The sequence below is a fragment of the Protopterus annectens genome, chromosome 6.part0 (genome assembly GCF_019279795.1).
Source record: "Protopterus annectens isolate FY-2018-M chromosome 6.part0, PAN1.0, whole genome shotgun sequence".
NCBI lineage: Eukaryota > Metazoa > Chordata > Ceratodontiformes > Protopteridae > Protopterus > Protopterus annectens.
In genome coordinates this window covers 1,412,413,585-1,412,441,544 of record NC_056737.1, presented here as the reverse complement: position 1 = coordinate 1,412,441,544, position 27,960 = coordinate 1,412,413,585, and the positions used below count along the sequence as shown (strand labels likewise).

The 27,960-nt window shown below is 44.0% G+C and overlaps 1 protein-coding gene across 1 annotated transcript in view; it reads left to right on the top strand.

The window, feature by feature from the left end:
* DARS1 (aspartyl-tRNA synthetase 1) overlaps positions 1-27,960 on the top strand; it is a gene marked incomplete in the record, with an annotated part of 1,501,614 nt that overhangs the window by 1,386,220 nt on the left and 87,434 nt on the right.

The window sequence follows — 27,960 nt, the reverse complement described above, 5'->3', positions numbered from 1 at the left end:
TTTTGGAAGCCAGAAGGCCTAGTACTTGAAAATTGTATGCTGATAAATGGAAGAGATTATGTGCTTGGAACCAAGCACAAGGAACAGACACAGCAAAGCCAAATATTACTCAGATTTTACAATATTTGACTAAGATGCTTGACAAGGGCCTATCTTTTTCTTCAGTAAAAATCCATGCCTATGCCGTCTTGACTCATTACAACACAGAGCCTCCCCTCTTTTCTCATCCTCTGCTTAAACAGTATCGTAGAGGGGCCAAAAATTTAAGGCCTCCCAGAAGATCACCAACTCCTGCATGGGACCTCAAGTTTGTGCTGGAAAAACTCACCCTGCCTCCTTTTGAACCATCAGCTACTAAGGATATAAAATTTCTATCTTGGGAAACAGCTTTTCTCTTGGCAGTCATTTCAGCAAGTAGGGTTTCAGAACTACAGGCTCTCATGGCAGTGGAGCCTTTTATTATATTTTACCCACACAGGATGTCCCTCAGGACCAATCCTTCTTTTATGCCTAAGGTGGTATCCAGTGTGGCTCTTAACCAGACCATTCACCTGCCAACATTTTACCCAAATCCGCAGAACAAGGGGGATCGGATTCTGCATTCATTGGACTTAACTAAGATTCTACTTAAACAGGACCAAATCTCTAAGAAAGTCTAAGCAACTACTGGTAGAGTTTGCTGCAGGGTCAGAGGGGAAGGCTATATCAAAGCAGACTGTTTCTAAGTGGATAAGCCACTGCATTCGTTTCTGCTACTTGCACCATGGTAAACCTGTGCCCAAGGGGATCAGATCACATTCCATCTGGGCTGCCTCTACTTCAGCAACTTTTCTCAGAGGGGTTCCAACCAAAGACATTCTAGAAGCTGCTACTTGGAGCTCTGTTCATACCTTCACAAAGCATTATCATTTGCCTCTCTTCTCCAAATCCAGGGCAGGCTTTGCCACTGCAGTTCTGCAGGGCCTTATAGCCGCTCCTAATGTTGTTTAGTTCCATCCTCCCATCCATAGCTATGGGATTCTACCCAAATGTAATGACTGCAACAGTGAAACACGAAGAACATAGTACAGTTGTGTACACTTACCATAAATGTAGATGTCCGAGTGTATTCACTGTTGCAGTCTGGGTTACCCACTCAACATCCCCCTTTCTATACCTTTTCTTTCCTTCACTATACACAAAAGCCTTTGTGGTGTATTTGCTTTTAGATGAAGGTAAAGTTTATGTTTCTAAAAGTGCATTTATGTATATTTACTGTTTATTTATATATATATATTTTTGCTCCCCATTTGGGGGGAACCTGACATCTGGGGCAAGAAAAACTGAATAAAATGGCGTTGGCTACATTTTTTATACCCCTGATGACCTGACATCATGGAAGAAGAGACAGCAACCGATGCAGGACCCAAGACTTTGTTATTCAGGCCGTCTGAGGGCAACCTGCCAGCAGATTACCGAAATGTAATGACTGCAACAGTGAATACACTCGAACATCTACATTTATGGTAAGTGTACACAACTGTACTTTCTAAATATAAAGCAAACAACAAAGGAGAAAGAGGATTGTCCTGCCTGGTTCCTTTCTTCAGACACAACATATCAAAGAGAAGCCTTCCCACGTTGCTTCCGTTGCCCTACTCAAAATCTCAGCTTACTCTGTCGACCGCTTTCTTTGGATCAAGACCCACCAACAACAATGGTATTTTCTTATATTCTGCTTCCCTCTGAATCATCATTGTTCTGTTAATGTTGTCAGATGTTTGCCTCCCTTCCACAAAACCACATTGATTCATATCTATCAATTTTAGCAACACATTTGCCATTCTTTTTAGCTGTTATAGACAAACACTTTTTCTGATGTCTTTTTCATGTGGTCTTCAACCGATGAGTCTTGTTCCGACTTTGACCACTTTATTACACTTTAGCTCTGTAGCTTGAGCTTCTCCCCTTACTTATCCATAATTCCCTGTTCTCCTGAAGTACCCAAGATGTTGCTTGCTGTTTCAGGTTTTGGATGTGGTCACCTGTAGCTCAAGTGGTATATGGTGATAGTCTTTTATCTTAATTTTTGTTGTTCTAGTACTTTATTCTGTAGTCTTCCTTATTTATCATCCTCCCAGTTTTTCTGTACTACTTTGCACATGTTACGAGATTTCAGAGGGAATTGATCAAGAAGTTTTCCAATATCCTGTCAGGGTCCATATTTGTGGAGGGCAAGAAGAGTGTCCACACTCCAGTCCCTGTCGAATGTCTCCATGAGGCTGATTTCTCACTCCTCAGAGGAAGCTTCAAGAGCCATAGGTCCAGGAATCGCTGTAAGAAAGCACGCCTTGATACCCCTTTGTGTCTTTGCAGAGCCCTGTAAGAATTCATCATAAGGAGCATTGATGTATGGATTCACCTTGTTTGGCCTTAAGGTGAAGGAAAATCTCTCCAAAAGTGAACAGGACGGGAAGACATAATTTGTCATAGGGATACATTTTTCTATCCATCAAACAACTTTTTCCTGAAATCAAAGAGGAGGTAGAATGAAGTGGTTTTGCAAGATGCAAGTGCCAGGACTGCTATGGAGAGGGACCGCACAACCCCCCTCCCCCGCTGCAGAGTAGGGAACTCTATAGAAAACATCACGTCATGGCAGAGGAGGCTCATGAAATCAGGACTTCAGAGATCCTTTTTCTGAGAAGCCCTTAGAGTGCTGGGTTGTGTGACTGCTGCATTCTGAAGGCAGTCAGGAGCACTTATCTGTGCACCCAGAAGCATGGACAGCCATTACCAAATATACTTGGGTGCACAGTGTAATATCCAGATGTTATTACATATCATTTTCCCTTCTACCTCCCCAGTGGACCAGAAGAATTCCTGATGTTCCACCCAGTCAGAGGAAAGCAGCAGCCGTAGAAGTAGAAAAGCTGCTGGAAAGAAAGTCATCCAGGCAGTTCCCTCCGCCCAACAAGGATCCAGAACTTAATTTGAGATTCTTTTTAGTGGCAAAGAAGACAGGGAACCTACGACCAATTTTGGATTTCAGCAGTGTGAATCAGTTTGTCAAACACTGAGTTTCTGATGGCCACCATTCAGTCCATTCTGCCGCTATTGAAGAAGGATGATTGGATGTGCTATAGAGATCTCCAGGATGTGTACTGTCATAGTAAAATACACAGGCAGTCCAGGAGGTACATACACTTCCAGCTGGGAACCAGTTACTATCAGATGTTCATCGTGCATACAGCTCCAGTCATAACAGATGGGTTATCCTGCCGTCAGGCGGGTCCTCGGTCAGCCGAATTCCAAAGTCTAGGTCCGGCGTCGGATGTCGTCGCTTCTTCCCTGACGTCAGTGCGGCAGGGGTATAAAAGAACCAGCCGACGCCATTTTCTCCAGTCTTTCTTGCCGCGCGGTGCCCGAAGCAGAAGCAGTTCGCAAGTGCCGGTCGGCCAGCTCCTGAGATTACGAATATTTTTCAGCCGAAGTCTTCTTGAAAGCTAAGTACCCCGTTGGGGAAACTTTTCTTGCCTCAGACCGATGTCAGACAAAGTTAATAATTGCATTTCATGTGGGAATCAAATACTGCATAAGGATTTCCATTCCTTCTGCATTCCTTCCTTAGGCCCAGACCACGACGTCTCGGCCTGTCGTTTTTGTGCTAGATTCAACAAACGCACTATTAAGCGTCGGGCGGAGTTCGCCCAACACTATTTTGGTAAAAAATGTAATTACATTATGTCGTCGAATACTCCGACTCCAGTTTTGAGTAAAAGACGCAAAGATAAGGACCGACATACGAGGTCCGCGACTTCTACCGACACCACGCTAAAGCCGGCTGCAGGTGCTCTGGTTCTCAGCGTGGCGCCTACACAGCCACTGAGTACCGATGACACTTCTTTAGCGGTGTCTTCTGTGCCCGAGGTCGCAGGCTCCTTGGTCCCCACCCCGACTACAGATACCGACACCACTCTTGGCGGGGAAACTCAGAGTTTAGACAGGCCTGCCACCTCTCAAGGTGTCTTCAGGCCTTCTTCTTCTTTTTCCATTAAGGCTTTCACAAAATCTAAAGCAGCCATGAAAACTAAAAGACAAGCTCCACAGAGCCCCTCTCAAGGCCCCATGCCTAAAAAACAGATGCTCAAAATGGCTGAGGATTCGATTACTCTTATCAGGGGTTCTCAACCCCCCTCGGACAAAAGGCCCAGATTGGAGGAAGACTACCCTTCCTCGGACCAGGCCTCCATTACCTCAGAACATTCCGAAGACCAGGAATATTCATACTCCCCTTTTGAAGATTCTGATGGAGGAGTCCATTCCTCTGTCTCCCCTGAGGACTATTCTTTTGGGGAAACCTTGCATACCTTGAGGGAACACTTCCACTGGGAAGGCCAAGATTACTCAGATTCCAAGAAGAGGCTCAGGGATTTTCTCTTGCTTCCTCAGCACAGGCCTCTGGCTATCCCTCCTGTCTTAGACATACTAGATGATGTGTATTCAGAGGCCAGCCTTAACCCAGATTCTTTACCACCAGCTCCTGTTAAGCCTGACAGGTATTACCGGGTTCCTGATTCACACCAAATCCTATACAAAAGCCATGCTGCTGACCCAGAAACTATTTCACAGGGTCCCAAGGGAATTAAGGCCTCTACTGCCAACAATCCATTAGCTTCAGAGAGAGATTCCAGAGCTTTAGAAAGGTGGGGGAAAAAGGTATACACTTCGGCCACTTTAACCATGAGGGCATTAAACTGTCAGTTCCATATGTTAAAGTATCAACAGTTTTTGTTATCTCAGTTGAAAAGCAAAATGTCACAACCTGAACAACCAGACTTGAAGGAGTTGCAGGATTTGTTGCATAGTGCAGAGCAAGTTGGTAAACATAACTTGCAATGTGGTTTTGATGCTTTAGAGGCCTCATGTAGAGCTGCTGTTACAGGGTCTGTCATACGTAGACATGCTTGGCTCAAAGAGCAAACCTTACCAGATCATGTCAAAGCTAAATTACTAGATGCACCTCTTCAAAAAGATGTATTGTTTGGTGTTAAAGCTGAGGAGGTATTAAAGAAAATGGAGGAAAAGGCAAGATCAATGCAAACAGTGAAAGATTTCCTACAGATACAACCTCCACGTTTCAGCAGAAACTGGCCTTCAAAAATTGGTCCTTTCCAGCCACGGACAGACCTCAAAGAGGTAGATACAGGTGCCCGAGGGGTAGAGGGCAATCTCAAGGATCATTTAGAGCCAGACAATGGCAAGCACCTACACCAAGAGGTGGAGAGGATAGATCACAGCCATTCAGAAAGCAGACACAATGACTTTCCCATTTTGCATGCCAAGCAAAGCTTTAATGGCAGCACCTTTAGGTGGAAAACTGGCATTATTTTCAAAAAATTGGCGTATTGTCACAAAAGACAAATGGATCCTGGACATTATAGACAGAGGCTACAGATTCCACTTTCACACCCTTCCAAAAATGAGAGGCATGCCAAACCTGCCACAAAATCAAAGGGCAGAGGCACAAAACAAATTTCAGCTCTCATGGACATGAAAGCTATTCAAGAGGTACCTGCACAAGAACAGGGTCAAGGTTTTTATTCCAGACTATTCCTGGTACCAAGGAAGGACAAAGATTGGAGACCTATTTTGGACCTATCCATCCTAAACACATATTTACTGCACCAAAATTCAAGATGCTCACATTACAGCAGCTTCTTCCCATGCTGGGCAAGGAGTCTTGGCTGGTAACATTGGACCTCAAGGAGGCATACCTGCATGTCCCTATCAGACAAGATTGCAGAAGATACCTCAGATTTCTTGCAGGTTCAACCCATTATCAATTCTCTGCATTGCCCTTTGGCTTATCTACTGCCCAGCGTGTTCACAAAATGCCTGGCATCAGTAATTGCCTTCTGCAGACTTCAAGGGATACAAATATACCCATATTTGGACGACTGCCTGATCCAAGCGGACAGCAAGCACATACTTCTGAAACACCTGGCGTTTGTAATAAAGTTGTTGAACTTTCTGGGATACACAGTCAACAAAAAGAAATCAAAACTAATACCCTCTCAAGCAATAATTTTCCTGGGTGCCAGCTTGAATACAAACACCCAGATGGCCTACCTCACACCAGAGAAACAAGGGCAACTATCTCAATACTTCAGAAAAATGGCAACCTTCACCAAGCTGACTGCAAGGAAAATCCTGCAGGCACTGGGATTCATGTCATCTTGCATCCTGCTAACCCCATGTGCAAAGCTGCATATGAGGAAACTTCAATGGTACCTAAAAAACTTATGGTCTCAACACAGCCACAGTTTGGAAACAATTATACCACTCATTCCATGTCTCCAAAAGAAATTTCTGTGGAGGGCTCAAGCATTCCAAAGAAACATAGGTCTCCCATTCTGCATGCCTCAAGCAAATCAAATCATCACAACAGACACCTCGGACTACGCCTGGGGGGCGCACATGACAGATCAGTGCATTCAGGGCAAATGGTCCCAAAAAGAAAAGCACCTACACATCAATCAAAAGGAAATGCTAGCAGTGAAAAATGCTATTATGGCCTTCAAAGATCTACTGCATCCAGGCCAGCTATTGAAAAGGACAGACAACACCACAGTGATGTGGTACATAAACAAACAGGGAGGAACTCATTCATATCCCCTGTGCAGACTAGCCATGTCTCTTTGGAACACTGCTCTGGAATTACAAATCCAACTTCAAGCACAATATCTGCCAGGCAAGGAAAACACGCTGGCAGACAACCTAAGCAGAAATATGACAGATCCACACGAATGGAAGTTGCATCCTCAAGTTTTTGCAAAGATAATTCAAGCATGGGAAGGCCAGACATAGATCTCTTTGCTACCCACAGAAATTACCAATTGAAAAAATTCTGCTCAAGGACCTATCATCCACAGGCCTGGAAAGTGGATGCACTTTCTTTCATTTGGACAACGTTGACAGTTTATGCCTTTCCACCTCTTCCTCTGCTGCCCAAAGTTCTATTAAAAGCCAGAGCAGACAGGCCAAAGATGATTCTCATTGCTCCAGACTGGCCAAGACAACACTGGTATCCACTCCTGAGGAGCCTGATGCATTCCCCACCATGGATCCTGCCTCTAGTGCCTCTTCTATTGACCCAGCACAACTTCAAAACTCTTCACAGTCAGCTGAAAACCCTCAATCTAGCCGCATGGAGGATTCCTTGATTTCCCAATAGACCCTCCTCTCCAAGGAGGTGCAGGATGTCATCTTGGTGGCCAGAAGGACTTCTACTAGAAAAGCCTACTCCGCCAAATGGAAACGGTTTTGTGCCTGGAATCAGAAAAAGGGACAGAATCCTGGGATACTGAATTTACCTCAAATATTACAGTACCTAGCTGAGATGCTAAACAGTGGACTTTCATTCTCCTCCATCAAAATCCATGCTTCAGCCATTTCTGCACAATACAACACTGATCCTCCCTTATTCTCTCATCCTCTCTTAAGACAGTTCCTCAGAGGGGCTAAGAATATAAAACCCCCAAGGAAGCAACCAGTACCTGCTTGGGATCTCAATTTCATTTTAGAAAAACTGACCCTGCCTCCATTTGAGCCAGCTGCTTCAACAGAGCTGCAATATTTGTCATGGAAAACAGCCTTCCTTCTGGCTATCACCTCAGCACGCAGGGTTTCGGAACTACAAGCCCTCATGGCTGTGCAACCTTTCATCATTTTCCATCAGGACAGAGTTTCCTTACGAACCAACCCTTCCTTTATGCCAAAGGTAGTATCCAGTGTAGCCTTGAATCAAGCTATCCACTTAACTACTTTTTATCCTAATCCACAAAACAAAGGGGAGAGACTACTACATTCCTTGGATATTCACAGACAGCTTTGTTATTATTTGGACAGGACAAAGCCATTCAGAAAATCAGAGCAACTCTTTGTGTCTTATGCTACAGGTGCTCAAGGAAAGGCTATTTCCAAACAGACAATCTCAAAATGGATAGCCCACTGCATACGCTTTTGTTATTCATTTCATGGTAAAACTGTTCCTACAAGCATCAGATCTCACTCCACAAGGGCCACAGCTACCTCTGCAGCTTTCCTCAGGGGGGTTCCTACCAAGGATATTTTGGAAGCAGCCACATGGAGTTCTGTGCATACTTTCTCCAAGCACTATCACCTACCACTATACTCTAAATCTAGAGCGGGCTTTGCCACAGCAGTCTTGCAGGGCATCCTTGCTCCTCCTAGTTCCACTTAGTGCCTGCCACCCCTTTTTAGCTTTGGGATTCTACCCATCTGTTATGACTGCAGCTGTATGCACGATGAACATAGTACAGTTTTGTACCTACCATAAATGTAGATGTTCGAGTGCTAATACAGCTGCAGTCCAGGTCCCCCCCCCTTCCTCTCTTGGGACAGGCCTAATGACAAACACCTCCTCATACAACCTGATTGGGGTATTCTTTTATGGTGTATTTGCTTGCAACTACTGTTTTTTGATTATATTACATTGCATTATTACATAAATTTATGTTTTGCCTTCCTTCTGGGGGCACCTGACATCTGGGGCAAGAAAAACTGAAGAAAATGGCGTCGGCTGGTTCTTTTATACCCCTGCCGCACTGACGTCAGGGAAGAAGCGACGAGATCTGACGCCGGACCTAGACTTTGGAATTCGGCCGACCGAGGACCCGCCTGACGGCAGGATAACCCATCTGTTATGACTGCAGCTGTATTAGCACTCGAACATCTACATTTATGGTAGGTACAAAACTGTACTTTCAGAGTCCTGCCTTTTGGTCTTATTCCGCCCCCACCCACCAGGTGTTCAAGTGCATGGCAGTGGTCACAGATGACTTGAGACTGCTGAGGTTTTGGGCATTTCCTTACCTCAATGACTGGCTCCTTTCTGCTTCCACCAAGCCTCTACTGATTCTGGACAGGGATTACTTGCTCCAACTATGTCTTAATCTGGGAAACACATTGAACTATGCCAAGTCTCAGCTCTTCCCCACTCAAGTCCTGGAATTCATTGTTATTTGTATGGATACAGTGACACAGATCACAAACTGCAGAGCCAGGCATCACACATTCTGTCTCTTCCTTCACCTCCAGCTATGCTTTTCTTACAGCTTCTCCGATCACTGACAACTTCAACAGTACTAGTGCCTTTATCAAGGTTTTATTTGATTGTACTGCAGTGGACCCTTGTGGTACAATGGCCAATAGAATGCCATCCTCTGACAGCACCTATTTGAATTACAAATATTTGCAGACAACACTTAGCTTCGTGGATTCAAACAGAAACAGAAGAGATCTCTCAGGACTGCCCTTTTATTCTTCCTGTGCCCAAGGCTACAGTGACTACAGATGCCTCCCAACTATGTTGAGGGAGGATTACTTTGGAAGAATTGTCCAATGCAAGTGGTCACACCGGGAGGTCAATCTTCACATCATTGTCATAGAAATGAGAGCAGTCCTATTGGTGTTGCAGGCATTTCAAGATGTTCTTCCTCTAGGGATGGTTGCATTGTGGTCTGGTACATCAACAAATGGGGGAACCCACTCCTACCTCCCTGTGTTGAGAGGCAATGAGAGTGTGGCAGTGGGCGATCTCTTCCACCCACTTTCTATTAGCAACGTGTATTCCGGGCAACTCCAGCAAACTGGCAGACACACTGAGCATTTCCATCTTACTTCCTCACAAGTGGTCTTTCAATCTGTTAGTGGCTGAAATGATATTTTGCCAATGGGGCCAGCCATGCTGCGACCTCTTTGCTTCTCTCCTCAATTCCAAGTGCAGCAGGTTCTTTGACCTGATCCTTCTAGAGGGGGAGTTACCAAGAAACTCTTTGAGTCATGATTGGCCCCTCAGTCTCCTATATGCCCTACCTCTCTCATTCCCAAGTTTCTTTAGAAAGCATTTCAGTGGAAGAGCAATTAGTCCTCATTGTGCCATTCTGACCTTGACAGTTGTGGTTTCCCTTCATGGGGCCTCACCTAGTTCACCCTCCCTGTGTGTTGGATCCTTCTCAGGACCTTCTGTCTCTCCCATCCGGGGTACCTCACCCAGATATTTGAACCCTCAAGTTGACCACATGTTTTCTCCACTTCCACTGATGGCGAGACACTCCAGGCTTTCTTCCCTAGTCCGGCATATGATTACATCATACCAGAAAGATTCAACTAGAAAGATTTATAAAAGCAAATGGAAAAGGCTTTCCATTTGGGCTCTCCAGAGACAATTGTATCCATTTTCAGCACCTATCCCAGCTTTTCTTGACTTCATTGCTTCCATTTTCAATAATTGAGATAGTTACTCGACATTTAAGGTCCAATGTGCTGGCACTTGGAGTTTTCACTTAGGCAAAAACATTCTTCTTTGTCCTCTGAGATTGTGTAAGGCTTTTCTTAAATGTACCCTTTTACACTGACCACCTACTAAGGACCCCACTCCTCCATGGGATTTAAAAGTACTTCTTCAAGCTTTGACACAGCCGGCCTTTGAGCTTTCAACTAAAGTGGACTTAAAATTCTTATTGTGGAAAACACATTTTGTGGTTGCTATTACATTGACTAGATGAGTATCAGAACTCCAAGCACACTGTTCCTAGCCACCTTATCTGCTTTTTCATAAGGATAGGGTGTCCCTTTGGACTAACCATTCTTTTCTACCCAGGGTAGCATCAGAGAAAACTATTAACCAATCAGTCAATCTACCTGTTCCAACAAGGGAGAGTACATGCACCTGATAGATGTTCATAGACAACTTAGATTCTCTCTTCATAGAATTAAAGATTTCAGAAAATCAGACCAGTTGTGTCTCTTTTTCCAAGGCTAAATTGGGCAAGGCAGTATCAAAAGTAACTTTAGCTAGATGGCTCACTGATCGCATTTCCTTTGTTTATAAGAATGAAGGGTTGACATTACCGAAACCTCCTAAGGCTCATTCCACCAGATCTGTGGCCACATTATCTGTTTGATGCTTGTCCAGCGCTTCCATAGATCACATTTGTGCAGCTGCTTCTTGGTCCAGTCTAGGAATAGAGCAGCATTTGGCTCTCTGTACTCTAGAATATCCTTCCTTGAAGACCACCCAGGGTTACTTTAGCTGGGGACTCTGTCCCTTTGATTGAGGAACAGATGAAAAAGACAACATCAGATATAAAAGTTATGTACTCACTGTAGCTATGCTTCAGTGTGTCTGTTGTCATCCTTCTCCAACCTCCTGCCCTCCAGCCCCCTTCCTACTTTATTATAAATTATTTTCATATGGGCTGCTAGTATTTATTTATAATTATTTATTTCACTTTGATGACTGGGAAAGTCCATTGGGCCAAGAAGAGCCTGTTTTCAGTGGAGGCCTGGGGAAAAAAGCTCCATTGGCAATGGCAAGCATACATAAAGCAAAGTAGTTATGCACATCATACTGAGAGTACAATCAAATACATTCAAATGATATGAACTAGTATACAGAAACAAAATATACAAAACAAAGAAGTCATCTTTGGAATTTTGACTAAATATTGAAATACATTTAATGAAATATGAATTTCTAACATAGTATACTATGGTGCAGCAAAAGAACACTCCACAGTAGTGTTAACAGAGTATAGTAATTAGACAAAAATAATAGCTTGAGTTTAATGATAAACAGAGTTTGGAGTTAGTAGAAGTAGGAGTAGCTGGGGAAGGACTGTGAGTGCTGGATAGATGGAGGAGAGGGAAAGAAGATGTATTGGAGAGAGACTAGCGGTTAAATGTAGTTATTCGGTGGCTTATGTTGGAGAATGGCCTGGACATACCCATTTTGAAGATAGGTAGGCATACAGGAGCAATTTGAAGTTGGTGTGGTTTGGAGTATTTTGAAAGAAGGGAGGGAGTTCCATAGTTTAGCTAAGGAGTATGACAGCAGGAGGTGCCCAGGGGGCCAAGACGGTTTGTAGATTTGTAGTAGGTTTTGATTTTCTGAGCGGTTAGGAATATAGGGGGTTGAGGTGGTGGAGAGGGAGAGGGGCAGCTAGAGGGCTTGAAGATGAGCTTATGGACAGTGGTGAGTTTAAGAAAGTTCAGATAATTAGGTAGCTCGAGCCATTGCAGATTGTGGAGGGAGAGGCAATGATGAGATGAATTTTTAGAATTGGTGGCGAATTTGCAGATTTTGTTGTAGCAGGATTCTAGTTTGGATTGTAAGCTGAGTTGGAGATTGGTGAGTAGAGGAGAGCCATAAATGAGAGAGGGGAGAAGGTAGGAGGAGGCTAGGGTCTTTCTGGTGGAGGGAGTAAAGTAGCGATTGTGTCTGTACAGGAGACCTAGTTTTTGGTGGTTTCTTTTGATAATAGTTTGGATATGGGTGCTGAATTTTAGATGTTCTTTAATGATGATATGAGCAGTTTAGTATGTGGTACAATTTCAATAGGGATGTTATTCTGGCTGAGTATAGTGAAGGAAATTTTGTCAATAGAGGAGTTTCTTGAAGGAGAAAAGATCATTAGTTTTATTTGCGTTTAAGGGACATGTGGCTATTTTGCATTCAGGTTTCTGTTTTAGAGAAAGCTGATTGGGTTTTTAGAAGTAGGTCAGAGGGGGAGTCGGCAGAGCAGATGATTGTTGAATTGTCCACATACTAGGTTAGAGAGGTGTCAGAGATTGAGCAGTGAAAATTATTGATAAATATATTGAAGAGTAAGGGGCCAAGGACAGAACCTTGGGGCACACCGGTGGGGGTGTAGGAAGGGAGAGGTTGAAGATTTCCATTTTACAGCTTGTCTTTCAGAGAGGTAGCTAGAGAAACAGGCTATGGTGGAAGAGGAGAGAGGAGAAATGAGATAGGAGTATGGGGTGGGAGACAGTGTCAGAGGCTTTGCATAAGTCTAGGAACAGGGTAGATACAATTTTGCCAGAGTCACAAGCTTGGATAATGGTCTCTAGAAAGGAGAAGAGGGCACTGATGGTACTGTGGCCAGAATGGAAAGCATGCTGTGTGGGGGTAAGGAGGTTATTGTGTGTTAGATATGGCATTAATTGTGAATGAAAACATTTTTTCCAGGATTTTAGATGGTGGAGAATGGATGACAGTATGCCTGAAGTTGGTGGTGTCAGTGTTTTTACCACCCTTATGGAGTGGGATGTGATGTATGCATGTTGCCAAATAGAAGGGACATATAGGATTCTTGGATGGATCTGTTAATTAAAATGGAGATAGGAGAGGCAATACTGTCAGCAGATAGTTTGAGGAAGGATGGTGGTAAATTATCTGGTGCATTGCAGCAAGGTTGGAGTTGGAAGAGCAGTTTTTTATTGTGCTATGGGCTGGGATTTAGGTTGAAGGAGGGGGAATGAGTTATGTGATCAGAGGGATGGAAGGGGGACGCAGGGTTGAGATGGGGTGAGGGAAAGGAGGTGGATAATTTGGCTATACACTCTACAAAGAAGAAGTTAAATAGAGTGGCTGTTTCTAGATTGGTGAGATTGGGGTTGGGACATGGGTGTCTTTATTTCCTGGATGGAAGAGGAGGAGATGGTATTCCAAAACTTTCTAGGGTTGGTTGAGTGTTCAGATTGAAATTTGGAGTAATATGTTTTGCTCTCTCTGGTTATTAGTTTTTTTACAGAGTTGTTTGAATTCTAGCAGGACATTAGGTATTTTGTGATTGTGGTATTGCTTCCATTTTTTCTCTCTTAGGAGCATAGTTAGTTTAGTTTCCTTTGATAGCCAGGGAGAGGTTTTAGCTTTAACACATTTGGTTCTGAGAGAACCAAGGCTGTTGAGTAGGTTCAAGAAGGTTTCGTTGAAGTAAGTGATGGCATTAAGGGGCAGGGTTTTTAGGGGGGGGTCCAGTCTGTTAGTTTTAGACATCTGGAAAATATTTGGGGGTTAAATTTGGAGAGGTTACGAGCCTGAATGTAGCGCTGTTGGTTTTGAAGAGGAGAAAGGTGACGGTCTGCAAAGACTAGCAAATAGTCACTGGAGAGGGTCAGGAAGGATTCCTGCATTTGAAATAAGATTAAGATGGGATGCTAAGCTCCAGTCAGTGACGGTGCCAGAGGATGCATCTTTGTTTGTCCTGGTAGGAGAGTTTATTAGTTGGGCAAAATTAGAGGCTGACTGTTCGAGTAGGGGCTTGAGAGTTTATAGTAGCCCAGTTAATGTTCATGTCACCTAGTATATAGGCTTAATTTCTAATGTTAGTGGAGGACCAGGACAGGATGTCTTCTAGTATTGGGATATTATTGCCTGGGGGGCATATAGAGGGCAGCTATGTATATGAATTTGTGTTTATTAATTTTTAAGATTTTTAGTATGTTCTGAGGAGTAATTCCTGCCAGCCTTGCTGAATGAGCTCCAGTATTATTCTTCTCCTTTCTGCTCTAGCTGAAATATAGTTTAATTTGGAGTATGCTTATGGTTTGGCATCTTTTTTTTTTTTTTTTTTGGTGTAAATTGGTAGGCTGACTAGAGGGCAGACTTGATCTGAGATAATTCAGGAGAAGAGAGGATTATGGGTTAGGGTAGGAGGATAGGAGTTCGAGCTGTAGAGCCAAAGTCTAAAGAAGTGGCCGAAGTTAGATCCGAGAACCATTGTTTGAGGAAGGATGAAAGCAGTCAACACAGATGCATTGTTGTGGTGAGTACATAACTTTTATGTAATCGGATTTTAAAATAAAATGGCTGTATATGAAGCTGGGTCTGATGGGTCTTTGCCATCTTTAGGTATTACAGCCACCACAGCTTTTTTTTCAAGATATTGATGCTTCCCTTCCTTTTAAAATACTGTTAAACAAAACCTTCCGGATCTTTATCACTTTCTTCCCTCCTAGCTTCCAGACTTCTACAGGAATACCATCTATCTCTGGAGTCTTTCCAGCATATTGATTATACATCACTGTTTTTATCTCATCTCCTCCTGTCTAACTATTAATTGTTTAGCCTCATCTTCCTTTAACATTAGCTTACTCATGTCCTCAATAAGTATATCCATTTGTGCTCTTTGTTGATTTTTGCATTTCTCTGCTTTTTACAATTTTTCATAACACTTCTGAAATATCTATACCACTACTGGATCTCTGGTTATTTTTCTTGTTATAGGCTCCCTAAGTTTGGCAACAGCCCTTTCTACTTTCTTTTGCCTAAATTGTTGTGATAAAAGTGTTTGTTTTCCGGAGTTGTTATAAAAAGCAGTTGCTTAACAGGAATTTTTCTAGTCTCATGCATATTATCCACATATACTCCCTTATTTTCTCTTTAGCACTCTGCATTTGCACCTCCTCTTGTTCTGTGAGATTCCATTTATTCTGCAATACTCCATTGAAGGCTGTATTGCCAAGGTGTGCTAGAGGTTTTAATAAACTTAGTATTATATTTGGGCTCTGGACAGTTTGTCATATTTACTAGTTTTTGTTTTCCAGTTTGTAATACTTCAGTCTTTGTCATCTCCTCTGAATATTTCCTGTTACGTCTTAACCATATATATTTTTGTTTTATTTCTACCCTATTTTAAAGTCTACTTTCATTTTATCCCACTCACTAGCTGTAACTTTAGAGGAAATGTCTGCCTTCCCTAATAACCCCGGAATAATTTCTACTACCCATTCCTTAAATTTCTGTCTTGTTAACAAATAGTTGGGGAGTGTCTCATTTTTTATTTCATTACCATGCGTTTTTATCTTAGTTGTTATTGGCACATGATTTGAAATCGTTATTGGATGTGTGTCAAAGCTTACAGTTAAGCACATGTTCCTGTGGAATATAATTTCTGTCTTGTCTAGCCCAGTTATTGTACCTTGCGGAATAATATGTAAATTCACTGAGTTCCTATTACTGAATTCATGTCTTCCATACCAAATACTTTCATACATTTCTAGGTCCTCCATATACATCCTCAGTTCAAGTCCCCACCTATAAGTAATATTCCTGACTAAAAGCTAAATACTTCTCCCAAAATTGTTGTACGCTCCATAGTACCAGTTGTAGGAGGACTATAAGTACATGCCAACGTAATCCTCCTCCTCCTCCCTTGTTAGTAGCCCCTTACTTCCACAAATCTGCCATTATCTTTTTTTTCTCTTCTATCACTATTGAAGATCCTCTAGCAATTAGTGTTGGTACTTCCTGTTTCCTTTGTCCCTACTTTTTGCTGAATATCCATCCTGAAATCCTTTCTTTATCAAATTCACATGCTCACTTCTTTCCAAATGTGTCTCTTGTAGCATTGCTATTCGCACTATGCATTTCTTAATATAATTCAATACTCTTACCTTTTTGCATATACCTGTGAGGCCATTCATGTTCCAAGGTAATATGGATAGTGTAGCCATTATGATAAAAAGTTATTATTCTCACCTTTTTCCAGCTTTTGTGCTACATGCGCCTACTAATGTTTGACAGGTTATTTTATACAGTTGTTCATTATCATCTCCTTTTGAACCTGTGTCACATTTTGCAAGACTTTATTTTACTGAAAACCCTCAGACAAAAATACACCCCTTGTACACCCCCATAACTTATTAACTTAAAGCAAAAACACAAAACTATGTGCATCTTCAAATAATGAAATGTCCCAAATCAACAGCTGCACCCACAGGCATTACTTAACCTAAATTAAAGTTTTTCATGCCAAGGCGCATATTACAGCCTGTGCTCCTACTTACACTAATTGCTGTCTGTTTTTGTCTTATCTTTGTTCCTCTCTTAGATGTAAAATAAAAACAGTTTGTATGCTTTCAGAAAACATTAACTTTTAGTCTTAAGAAAAAGTGCACTGGCTATCCATAAATAAAACTAAATGCACTGTTGTAGTAAATGCATCGAAATATTTAGATAACAGGAAAGCTGCTCTCTCTTATTCACTTGCAGTAATTTCAAACTTTATTTTTTTACTAAGCTGCTTCCCCTTGTACCTCTTAATTTTACAATTCCGTCAGCAAACACGCCCAGAACTAGCCAGCTTATCGCCATGAAAATGTAAAAACAGAATGTACAACTGCCCTCAGCTGCAGACTTCTCAAGTCACAGTGAACATTTAATTACATGAGGAAAACTTTTCATTACATTCAGTGTTCTCTTATTTTAAATATTTCAAGCCAAGGGTATTAGGTTCATATGTAGGTACTCGGCTATCGGCCCAAGGGCCTAAGTAAACTTAGCCAACAAGGTTCCCTGGCTTACGCCACCCAAGAAAGTTAATTTTCTGTGCCCCTGTCGAGCAGAGCCACAGAAGTGATCCACAGGGTGTATTTCCTATTTTCCATCCACTCATCAAGATTTTTCTTGAAGAGTGCTAATGAGGAAATTTGCTTGACATAGATGGGTAGCTTGTTCCAGAGTATAGGAAGTCTCTGGGAAAGGAATCTATCCCTCCAGCATGTCTTGTTTATTGTGGTGACAAGATTTAGATCCCTAGAGCGTGTAGCTCAGAGGGATTGGGATTTCTTTAGGTGTAGCATGTCCAACAGCTCTGGGTTTAACATAGCTTTATATGTTAGGCAGAGATCACCTCGGAGTAGGCGATATGCTACAGAGTAAAGCTGGAGTTTTTTGAGATGGTCAGTGTAGGGTATCTGTTTGAGGCCAAGTAATCCTCTTTGTGAGGTACTTCTGTGGCCTTTCCAGCTGCTGCAGATGTCTTGTGAGGTACATTCCAAAAGGAACATTGTACTCTATAACGGGTCTAATGAGTGCCGCGTAGAGGGGAACAGTGACCTTTTTTTTCCGGGATGAGAACCCTTTTGTGATGAGGTGTACCACATAGAAGGATTTTCTGACTACTGTGGCGATGTGGTTATCAAAGGAGAGACTACTGTTCACCTGGGTCCCAAGGTCTCTTATCACACATCCAGCATTAAGTAGACTGCCGTTTATGTGGTAGTTCATGGGTACAGAGTTTTTACCAAACGGGATGACAATGCACTTTTTGGCATTGAGCTTGAGGCCATGCCTCTGACACCAGGCATCTGACTCAGTGAGGCCCTTCTGTAGGATGTCCACATCATTTGGGGACTCGACTGTGGCTCCTAGTTTGCAGTCATCTGCGAACTTCGTTAGCCAGAGGCCTTCTGTGTTAGCTTGTACTTCAGAGAAGTAGATACCAAACAGGAGAGGTCCCAGGACTGAACCCTGTGGTACTCCACTTGTCACTGGTTTGAAGTCAGATTTGGAGTCTGCAACTTGTACAGTGTGGGTTCTGTCAGTGAGCCAGTTGGCAACCCATCTTGTGACATAGGGATTTATACCTAGTTTAGTGAGTTTAGCTATAATTCCAGAATGGGGGATGGTGTCGAAAGCCTTGGCGAGGTCAAGATAGGCTGTGTGAACCACATTACCCTTGTCTACGGCTTTGATGACTACCTCAAAGAAGTCAATCAGGTTCAGAAGGCATGATCTGCATTTCACAAACCCGAACTGGGTGGGGTCCAGAGTTTGGAGGTTACCAATGCCTTTGTTTATGAGTTCCATTATGATACGTTCCATGACGTTGCAGACCAGGCACGTCAGGCTAATAGGGCGATAGTTCCCAGGATCATTGGTGGCTCCCCCTTTGTGGAGTGGGATAACTGTTGCTGTGCGCCTTTCAGTGGGCACAAAGCTTGACGTGAGACTATGATTGAACATGGTGCTTAGGTGGGGAGCCAGTTCCTTATGAAGTTTGTGTAAAACGTAGCCTGGGATGTTGTCCGGTCCCGTGGATGCTGTGTTTTTGGTTTTAGAGAGTGCAGCTTTTACCTGCAGAGATGTGATTACAGGGACTCAGCATTCTTCCTGTATAGATATGGGCCCTTTAGGGGGTGAGAGGGGTGTAAAGTTAGCACTGAACTTATCTGCCATGGTGTTGGCAATATCAGTTGGTTCTGTAATTTTAGTGTCGTTGTGCTGTAACTCAGAGCAGATCTGGGTGTTGCCATTGAGATTCTTGACATAGCTATAGAATGCTTTGTGGTTGCCCTTAGAATCAGTAGTGATTTTGTTTTCATAGCTAGCTTTGGAGGATCTTATAAGGGATTTCAGCTTCTTACTGAGGCTGACCAGAGAGCTCCTCCACTCATGGGATTTTACACTCTCTTGCAACAGTTTCTTCCTTCTGTTGTAGAATTTGTTTATGGCAGGGGACCACCAGATTGGCTTCTTTTTTTTGAAGGATAGCGTCTTAGTTCTGTTTGGGATAGCACGATCCATGCACTCACTGGGCTTTTTCAATTAACAAATCCTGCTGTGGAGTACCAGTCCAGTTGCTTATTTGTGCTTTCATAAAATGAATGCAGCCTGTTCTTTCTACTTTTCTGTGGTACATCAGAAAATCTCCTGTTTTCCCTATATGCTCTTTTCTCTAACTCTACCATTTTTGAAACCGCTCTTCTTGAGCTGTCTCATATTTAGCCATCCTTTTCTTCATTTTGACCTCTGATTTTTGCTGTTTTATCAGTTTTTCTGAATATCTGTTTAAAGTTCTTCCTTTTTTTTTCCCCAGCCTTTTGCTATTTAGTTGTTATGCTCTTCAGCATTTTATTGATTTTTAATCAACTCTAAGCACATTTGACTTATTTGCTCTTCTAGATTACTGAAAGCCATCTCTTGTACCAAAACTGGATCTTGAACTGCTTTTTGCTCAACAACTGCAGGATTTATCCCAATCAGTGTTTTCTTTTCACCTTTTCTAGTTGGTTTTCTTTCCTATTCTCCAAGTGTCGTCTTTGCTGGAATCCAGGTAGTGTTTACTAAATGTGGCAGAATTACTAGCCCTTATCTCTCAGTTTCTGTTTTCACACTGGGAGAGGTAAAGTTAAGCTACTGATCAGTATGCAGCCATCTTGCTCTTTTTTGACAGTTCTTGTGTGCTATATCCAGCATACTTGTAAATCAGGTTAGGCTTATCAGTTATACATCTCTGCTGTACTACACCTATGCAGCAATTCAGGCAGCATATTTGAAAGCCATTTATTTGCTGCATGCAAGTCTGCACTCAGTTTCTGTCAGCATGTGCATTTAAAGGAAATATTGATGTCCTTCTATTCTTATGTTACAGTATTCTAACTCTTGGGTTATCCTGTGCTTGCTACCCGAACGTCCGGCTAGTGTACAAAAGCTTGTAGTCATTGCTAGGTACGTGGGACATCTGATGTTGGCCTAGGAAGCGTGGGCCATAAAAGTGATGTCTGCACATACCTTTCCTCAGAACTTCTCTGCCACCAGTCGAATGTCAGCACTTCAAGTCATCTTCACCTTCAGATCTTCAAGTTTCTAAGGTAAGTACTCCGTTGGGGCTGTTTCTGATTCCTTTTTGTCACTGCATGTCTATTTAGGTTGCATGTCATCCGGGAAGGGAAAGTGCAGGTACAGTCTTCAGATCCCCCCTTAAGAACACCCACATACTCTGCCCTTTCTATCTAGGGCCTACCCATGACCATCTTAATTGCGCAATCTGTCATGCCTTTGTCCCTAAGACAGTCTGCAGTAGTCTGCAAACTTTTAACATTTTCTTAGAGAATCAGCATCTTAAACGCTTAGCGTTAGGGATGGAAGGCTCATCCAGTCAGTCCATAGAACCACATAAAAAGAAGGCCAAGGTTTCCAGGCCTGAACTTGCTACTGTGTCCCTCCTGTGGCTGATGTTCGCCTGGAGGAACGTTCGGAGTCTGCCGTTACAGGTATAGTAGGGACCCCTGGGGAGACCGCAGAAGCTAGGGCAGCAGGCATGTCCGGGGTGGGCTTGCAGACATCGCCTGCTGATGATGAGGGGGAACCTTAGCTTCTTACGGCTGCCCAGCAGATCCTTCCACTGCTTCCCAACAAACAGACTCTAGGCCTCTCTCCAAGACTAGGCCTTCCCTAGGACCTGTGCCTTCTAGGTCTTCACTTAAAAAGAAATACAAAACAAAACATCTCTCCCCTCCTGTTGAAAGCCAACCTGATTGGCAGGCTTTTTCACAGATCCTATTTAATGCCTTTATGGCCCTGAGGCCTGCCATGCCTGTTTGCCCACAGGCTGGTCCTCCTCCTATCAGTCCCAGGCCTCAGGCTGAGGAAATTATCCAACCTGAAGCTGAGGACTCCTCAGACTCCTCTTCGGAGGATTCTCTCTCCTGTCTCTCAGATGCCATCTCCTCTTGGGTATGCTTCTCCAGAGGGTGAATCTGCTGAGGCTGACATGTCAGGAGAGGACCTCACCTTTGGGAAGACGATTTCTAAAATGAGAGAACATTTTCAGTGGGGCTCTTCTGAGATATCAGAGATCCAAAAAAGATATTATGAGCTTCTGCAGACAGAAACGCCTCTTGTGCAATTCCTCGTGTTACCCGCTTTCTTGGATGCTTTTAATGCTGTCTCTCATACTCCTGATTCACAACCACCTGCCCTAGAAGGCCTAACAGGTTTTACAAGGTCCCTGAAGGGACAACATTTTTGATAAAATGTCCTGATGCTAACCCTGCCACTGTCTCAGTTTCAGCAGACAAGCTTTCTAAGGTACTTCCCTCCACCTTTGTCCTTCCCACAGATAAACTCATCTTCCAAAGCTCAAATCTCCAGTCTAATTTCCCTGTCTTTTCAAGTTACTAGACATTTAATTAGATGTAGCTATGATGCTGCAGAAGTTTCTGCCAGGTCTGCAGCCTCAGCTTCATTCCTTAAAAGATACTCCCGGTTAAGGCTACAAACCTTACCTAATGATATTAGGGCCAAATTACTGGATGCACCCCTGGATAATTTTTCCCTTTTTGGATCTAAAGTGGCTGAGCTGTTTAAGGCCCTACAGCAAAAAGAGAAAGAACTGCAAGATTTAAAACACGTTTGTCTCCCCATACCCAAATTTCACAGACACTATCTCTCTAAACCCAGGTTCATGAGGAAACACTTTGCCCCAGCTCCCCATGCCAGGGCAAGAAAAAGCACTAGGAAACATCAGACCCCTTCTAAACCTGCTCAAACTCCTGCCCAGAAACCTCTCTTTCAGGACAGGGCAAGTAGCCTGTGACTACCTGCCTTCACTGCCACCCCTCCAGACTCCATTCCTCTGTCTCTATGGCTCTCTAACTGTCTTCCAGTTTGGCAAAACATCACTTCAGACAGGTGGGTCCTTTCCATCATAGAAAAGGGTTACTTTATGACCTAGATCATTTCCCCTTCTCCCAGGGGGGTTCTCCAGCCACCCAAAGATCAATGTCCCCTTTTCCAGCCAGTCATAGACAGCCTCCTTTCACAATGAACCATACAACCAGTTCCACTGGCAGAAAAAGGTAAAGGATTCTATTCAAGACTTTTCCTAGTTCCCAGGAAGGATGGACCTTGGAGACCTATCCTGGATCTCTCTCACAGATCTCTCTGACATCAATCTTTTCTTGCAGGTACCCACCTTTCGTATGCTTACCCTTCAGACCCTCTTTCCTTTACTGATACCCCGGGGATTTCTAGCCACCTTTGACATAAAGGATGCCTACCTCCATATCTTTATAAGGTCTAACTACAGGAAATATTTGTGTTTTGCTGTTGGTTCCTTACATTTTCAGATGTTTTTTGTGTTTCACTGTTGCAGTCATAACATTTGGGTTATCCCTACCAGGGTAGCCCTCAGTTGGCCTGAATACCAGAGGCTTAGTATTTCTGCGTCAGTTGCTGTCACTCCAGGACTGACGTCAGGTCGTTAGTGGTATGAAAACAGGCAGCTGACGTCATTACATCAGTCTTTCTTGCCGAGGAGCCTGAAGCAGAAGCAGTTTGCGCAAGTGCCGGTCGGCTGCTACCTGAGTTTTTGTTTCCGAATTGAAGTTGAAGTCTTCTAAAGGCAAGTACCCCGTTGGGGATCCTTTTTTCTTGCTCTAACCGATGTCAGAAAAAGTTAACAATTGTCTCACTTGTAGAAAGCAAATACCACACCGAGACTTTCATTCTTACTGCGTCACTTGTTTAGGCCCAGACTACAACGTCCCCAGCTGTTGCTTCTGTGTTTTGTTCAATGCCAGAACTATACATCGTCGGGCCCTTATTGTAGCTAGATATTTTCGCTCTCCGTCCTCGAATTCTGATATGGCTTTGGTAAGCCATCCGACAATTGATCATCTGAAAAAATGTAAGGGTAAAAACAGAGGCAGACCGCACAGGTCCAAAACTGCTGACGATGCTTCCATTAAGCTAGTCGTCAGTTCTCCGGTCCTTGGTGAGGCGCTTTTGCAACCTCTGATGCCCGCTTCTGTTGATTCGCAGGCCGCTACCAAGACCCTTTCATAGTCTGGTATGCCGCAAGACTCTTCTACGACAAGGGATTCTGCGGATGTCTCTACTTTGGATGGGTCAGGAGCTGCTGAGCAGGCACCGGCTTCCGAGGAAATACTTCGCACTACCGATACTCGACACAGACCGATGATTTATTTTTGCGACTACAGTTCTTTTGAAAACTACAGAGTTTCTAAGGCCCAGGGTACGCACCACACCCAAAAAAACGATGACCCAAGCTCTGGTGCCCGCTTCCTTGCCTCAGTCTCAAATGCTTAAAATGGCAGAAGACCTTATAATGCTTATCAGGGAAGCCAGGCTACCCCTTCCAAAAGAAAGAGAGACTTGTCCCCAGTAGTTTTATCTGAACAGGAGTCCTATGACTCTGATGCATCTGAATATGAAGATATGCAACCCCTCTCTGCTTATGAGGAATCTGATGCAGAGGAATCCATCCCTTCAGCCTCTTCACCCGAGGACTTTTCCTTTGGGGGAAACCCTGCATACTTTAAGGGAGCATTTCCAATGGGAATGTCCAGACTGTCCTCAGTCAAAAAAGAGACTCAGGGAATTCTTAGATCTTCCACAGCACAGACTTCTGGCCATTCCTCCTGTCCTAGATGTTGTGAATTATGTTTTTATGGAGTCCAGTCTGACCCCTGACACCCTCCCTCCTGCTCCCAGGAAGTCGTGACAGGTACTATAGAGTCCCTGACTCTCAAAAATTTCTTTTAAAAAAATCCTACTGCTGACCCCGAGGTAATCTGTCAAGGGCCTAAGGGAATCAAAGCAATTTCAGATAAGAATCCCACCCCCTCAGATAGGGATTCCCGAGCACTAGACAGATGGGGTAAAAAAGTATACACTTCTGCTACTCTTGCTGTTAGAGCATTAAACTGTCAGCTCCATATGCTGAAATATCAGCAACATACCATGAAACTCCTTAAACAAAAAGTATCTTCTTTTCCTGCTTGTGCGGAAAATAGTTACAAGAGTTAATGCATTCTGCAAGTCAAGTAACTAAGCATAGCTTACAATGTGATTTTGATGCCCTAGAAGCATCTTGCAGGGCAGCAGTCACTGGTTCTGTACTTAGAAGGCATGCTTGGCTTAAGGAACAGACCTTGCCAGACCATGTCAAATCCAAATTATTGGAAGCACCCTTGCACAGAGACAACTTATTTGGCACCAAGGTAGAAGAGGTCTTAAAAAGATGGAAGAAAAAGCTAAATCTATACAGACAGTTAAAGACTTCTTACAGGTCTAGCCACCGAGGTTCAGTAAGCATTGCCCCTCCAAGCACTGGTCCTTTCCTGCCCCCCCAGGTCAACTCAGCCCAGACCCAGGGGAAGCAGGCCCCCCAGACAACAGCCCCAGGGAATGCAGAGATCTAAGCAATGGAGTTCCTCTTCTTCAAAATCAGTGAGTGCAAAGCCACCCCCTTATGGTAAGAGCTCACAATGACTTTACACTTCCATCCCCTCCCTCTGCCCACCTGCACTTGTCCCTAGGAGGAAAACTCTCCTTCCACGCAAGCAACTGGGCCACCATCGCCAACGACTGCTGTGTCCTCAACATAGTGTCCCAGGGATACAGATTTTATTTCCACACACTGCCAATCCCAAAACGGTTCCCAGATTTTCCCCTAAACCAGTGGGCAGATGCCAAAAAGCAAGTCCTTTCCCTCCTCTCTATGAGGGCAGTAGAGCATGTTCCTGCAGAACAGACAGGCCAAGGTTTCTACTCCATACTCTTTCTGGTACCCAGGAAAGAGGGCACATGGCGCCCCATCCTCGATCTATCCATTCTAAACACCTTTCTCGTGATACCAAAATTCAAAATGTTCACCCCACAGCAGCTTCTTCCTATGCTTTCCAAGGATGCTTGGTTAGCCACCCTAAACTTAAAAGAGGCCTACCTACACATCCCAATCAGGGAATCATACAGGAAATACCTACGTTTCAGAGCAGGATCACTGCACTTTCAGTTCTCTGCGCTTCCCTTTGTCTTATCCACTGCTCCCAAAGTTTTCACAAAATGTCTGGCTCCCGCCATTGCTTTTTGCAGACAAAGAAATACCTATACTTAGACGACAGCCTGATTCAGGCAAACAGTTAGGAAAAGCTGCTAAAGCACCTGACCTTTGTAAAGGACCTACTGACCTCGCTGTGATATACTATCAACGAAAAGAAATCCAAACTAGTACCCAAACAAAAAATTGTATTCCTGGGAGCAAGCCTGGACACAGCATCCCAGATGGCATTCCTTACACCAGAAAAACAAACCTACCTGACAGCCTACTTCTCTCAACTAGCTACCAGAACCCAGTTATCTGCAAGGAAAATCCTGCAAGCTCTAGGGTTCACAGCTTCTTGCATTCTACTCATTCCATATGCCAGACTGCATATGAGGAAACTACAATGGTACCTAAAAAGCCTTTGGTGTCAGCACTGTCTGAAAACTCTTATACCAGTCATACCTTGTCTAAGGAAAGATTTCCTTTGGTGGGCAGCAGCATGCCACCACAACAAGGGACTTCCCTTCTCACAACCCCACGCCGCCCAGACCCTCACCACAGACTCAGACTATGCCTGGGGTGCACACCTGGACAGCAGGTGCATTCAGGGCCAATGGAACCCAAATGAAATACATCTGCACATCAACCAAAAAGAGATGTTAGCTGTTCAGCATGCCCTGACAGCTTTCAGACCCCTACTCTCCCCGGGGCCTCTACTGATCAAAACAGACAACACCACGGTGATGTGGTACATCAACAAGCAGGGAGGGACTCACTCTTATCCCCTGTGCAGGCTCGCCATGACCCTTTGGCACACGACCTCAGCCATGCAACTACACCTGTTAGCACAATTCCTGCCAGGCTCTCTAAACTCTCTGGCAGACAACTTAAGCAGAAACCTACTAGTCCCACGAGTGGCAGCTAGACCAAAGAACCTTCACCCTTGTAACCTAGAAATGGAGCACTGCAAAGGTAGACCTCTTTGCCTCCCACTCCAGTCACCAGCTCAGCAAATTCTGCACCAGGGAACCTCACAGCGAGGCCTGGAAAGTGGATGCTCTATCCTTCCAGTGGGTAAACCTCTCAGTCTGTGCATTTCCCCGTCTACCACTCATTTCAAGGGTACTGCTCAAAATAAGGGAGGAAAAACCGAGGACAATCCTGATTGCCGAAGACTGGCCACGCCAGCACTGGTACCCACTGCTGCGCAGCCTGTCACCCCTGCCACCATGGCACCTACCTCAGATCCCAACACTCTTGACCCAGAGGAATGGGAATGGAGAATTCATGCATCCCCAATTGCAGACCCTCAATCTGGCAGCCTGGCTTATTCCCTGACATCTGCTCAAGCTGCCAGTCTAAGCAAACAAGTTGTAGGTATTATACATGAGACCTGACGCCCCAGCACTAGAAAGTCTTATGCTGACAAGTGGAAAAGGTTTTGCACCTGGATCCAGGCTAAGGGAGCTGGAACGGCACAGCCCTCCCTACCTCTCATCCTGGATTACTTGGCTGACCTACTACACAAGGGTCTATCCTTCTCTTCTATTAAAATTCATGCCTTTGCCATCTCTGCTCATTTCAGCATAGAGCCACCTCTTTTCTCGCACCCTCTCCTCAAACAGTTCCTAAGAGGGGCTAACAACTTGAGGCCACCCAGAAGAGCTCCTACCCCAGCTTGGGACCTAAACTTTGTGTTGGAAAAGCTCACCCTGCCCCCCTTTGAACCTGCAGCTTCAGCAGACTTAAAATTTCTCTCTTGGAAGACTGTCTTGCATCTAGTCATCACTTCAGCTAGAAGAGTATCAGAGCTACAAGCACTTATGGCTGTAGAGCCATTCATCATTTTCCATGTTGACAGGTTCTCCCTCAGGACTAACCCATCCTTCATGCCAAAAGTGGTGTCCAGTGTGGCTCTCAACCAATCTATTCATTTGCCCACCTTTTTCCCTAACCCACAAAATAAGGGGAAAGGATTCTGCACTCTCTAGACATGCACAGACAGCTCAGATTCTACACAGACAGGACTAAATCTTTTAGAAAAACTGATCACTTGCTAGTCAGCTTCACTGCAGGAGCAGAGGGCAAGGCCATATCCAAACAAACCAATTCCAAATGGATAGCGCATTGCATACATTTCTGCTACAAACAGCATGGAAAACCTCCCCCAAGGGGGTCAGGACAGATTCCACCAGAGCAACCTCCACCTGTGCAGCTTTCCTCAGAGACGTCCCCACCAGGGACATCCTGGAGGCTGCAACATGGACATCTGTTCATACCTTCACCAAGCATTACCACCCGCCATACTTCTCCAAATCCAGGGCAGGCTTTGCCACTGCAGTCTTGCAGGGCATCCTAGCCAGCCACCAGTCTTCTTGACTGCCTCCACCCTTTTCTTCAGCTTTGGGAATCAACCAAAATGTGATGACTGCAACAGTGAAACACGAAGAATATAGTACAGTTGTGTACACTTACCATAAATGTAGATGTTCGAGTGTTTTCACTGTTGCAGTCCTGGTTTCCCTCCCTCCATCCCCCTTCTCTTCTCTTTCTCTCTCTCTCTCTTTACAAGGAATTTTTGGTATTTACTTTCTACTGGTGGTGTTCTTCCACCATAACCTAGCTCCCTATTGAGGGCTCCTGACAGGGAAAAACTGATCTAATGGCATCGGCTGCCTGTTTTTATACCACTGACGACCTGACATGAGTCCTGGAGTGACAGCAACTGACGCATAAATACTAAGCCTCTGGTATT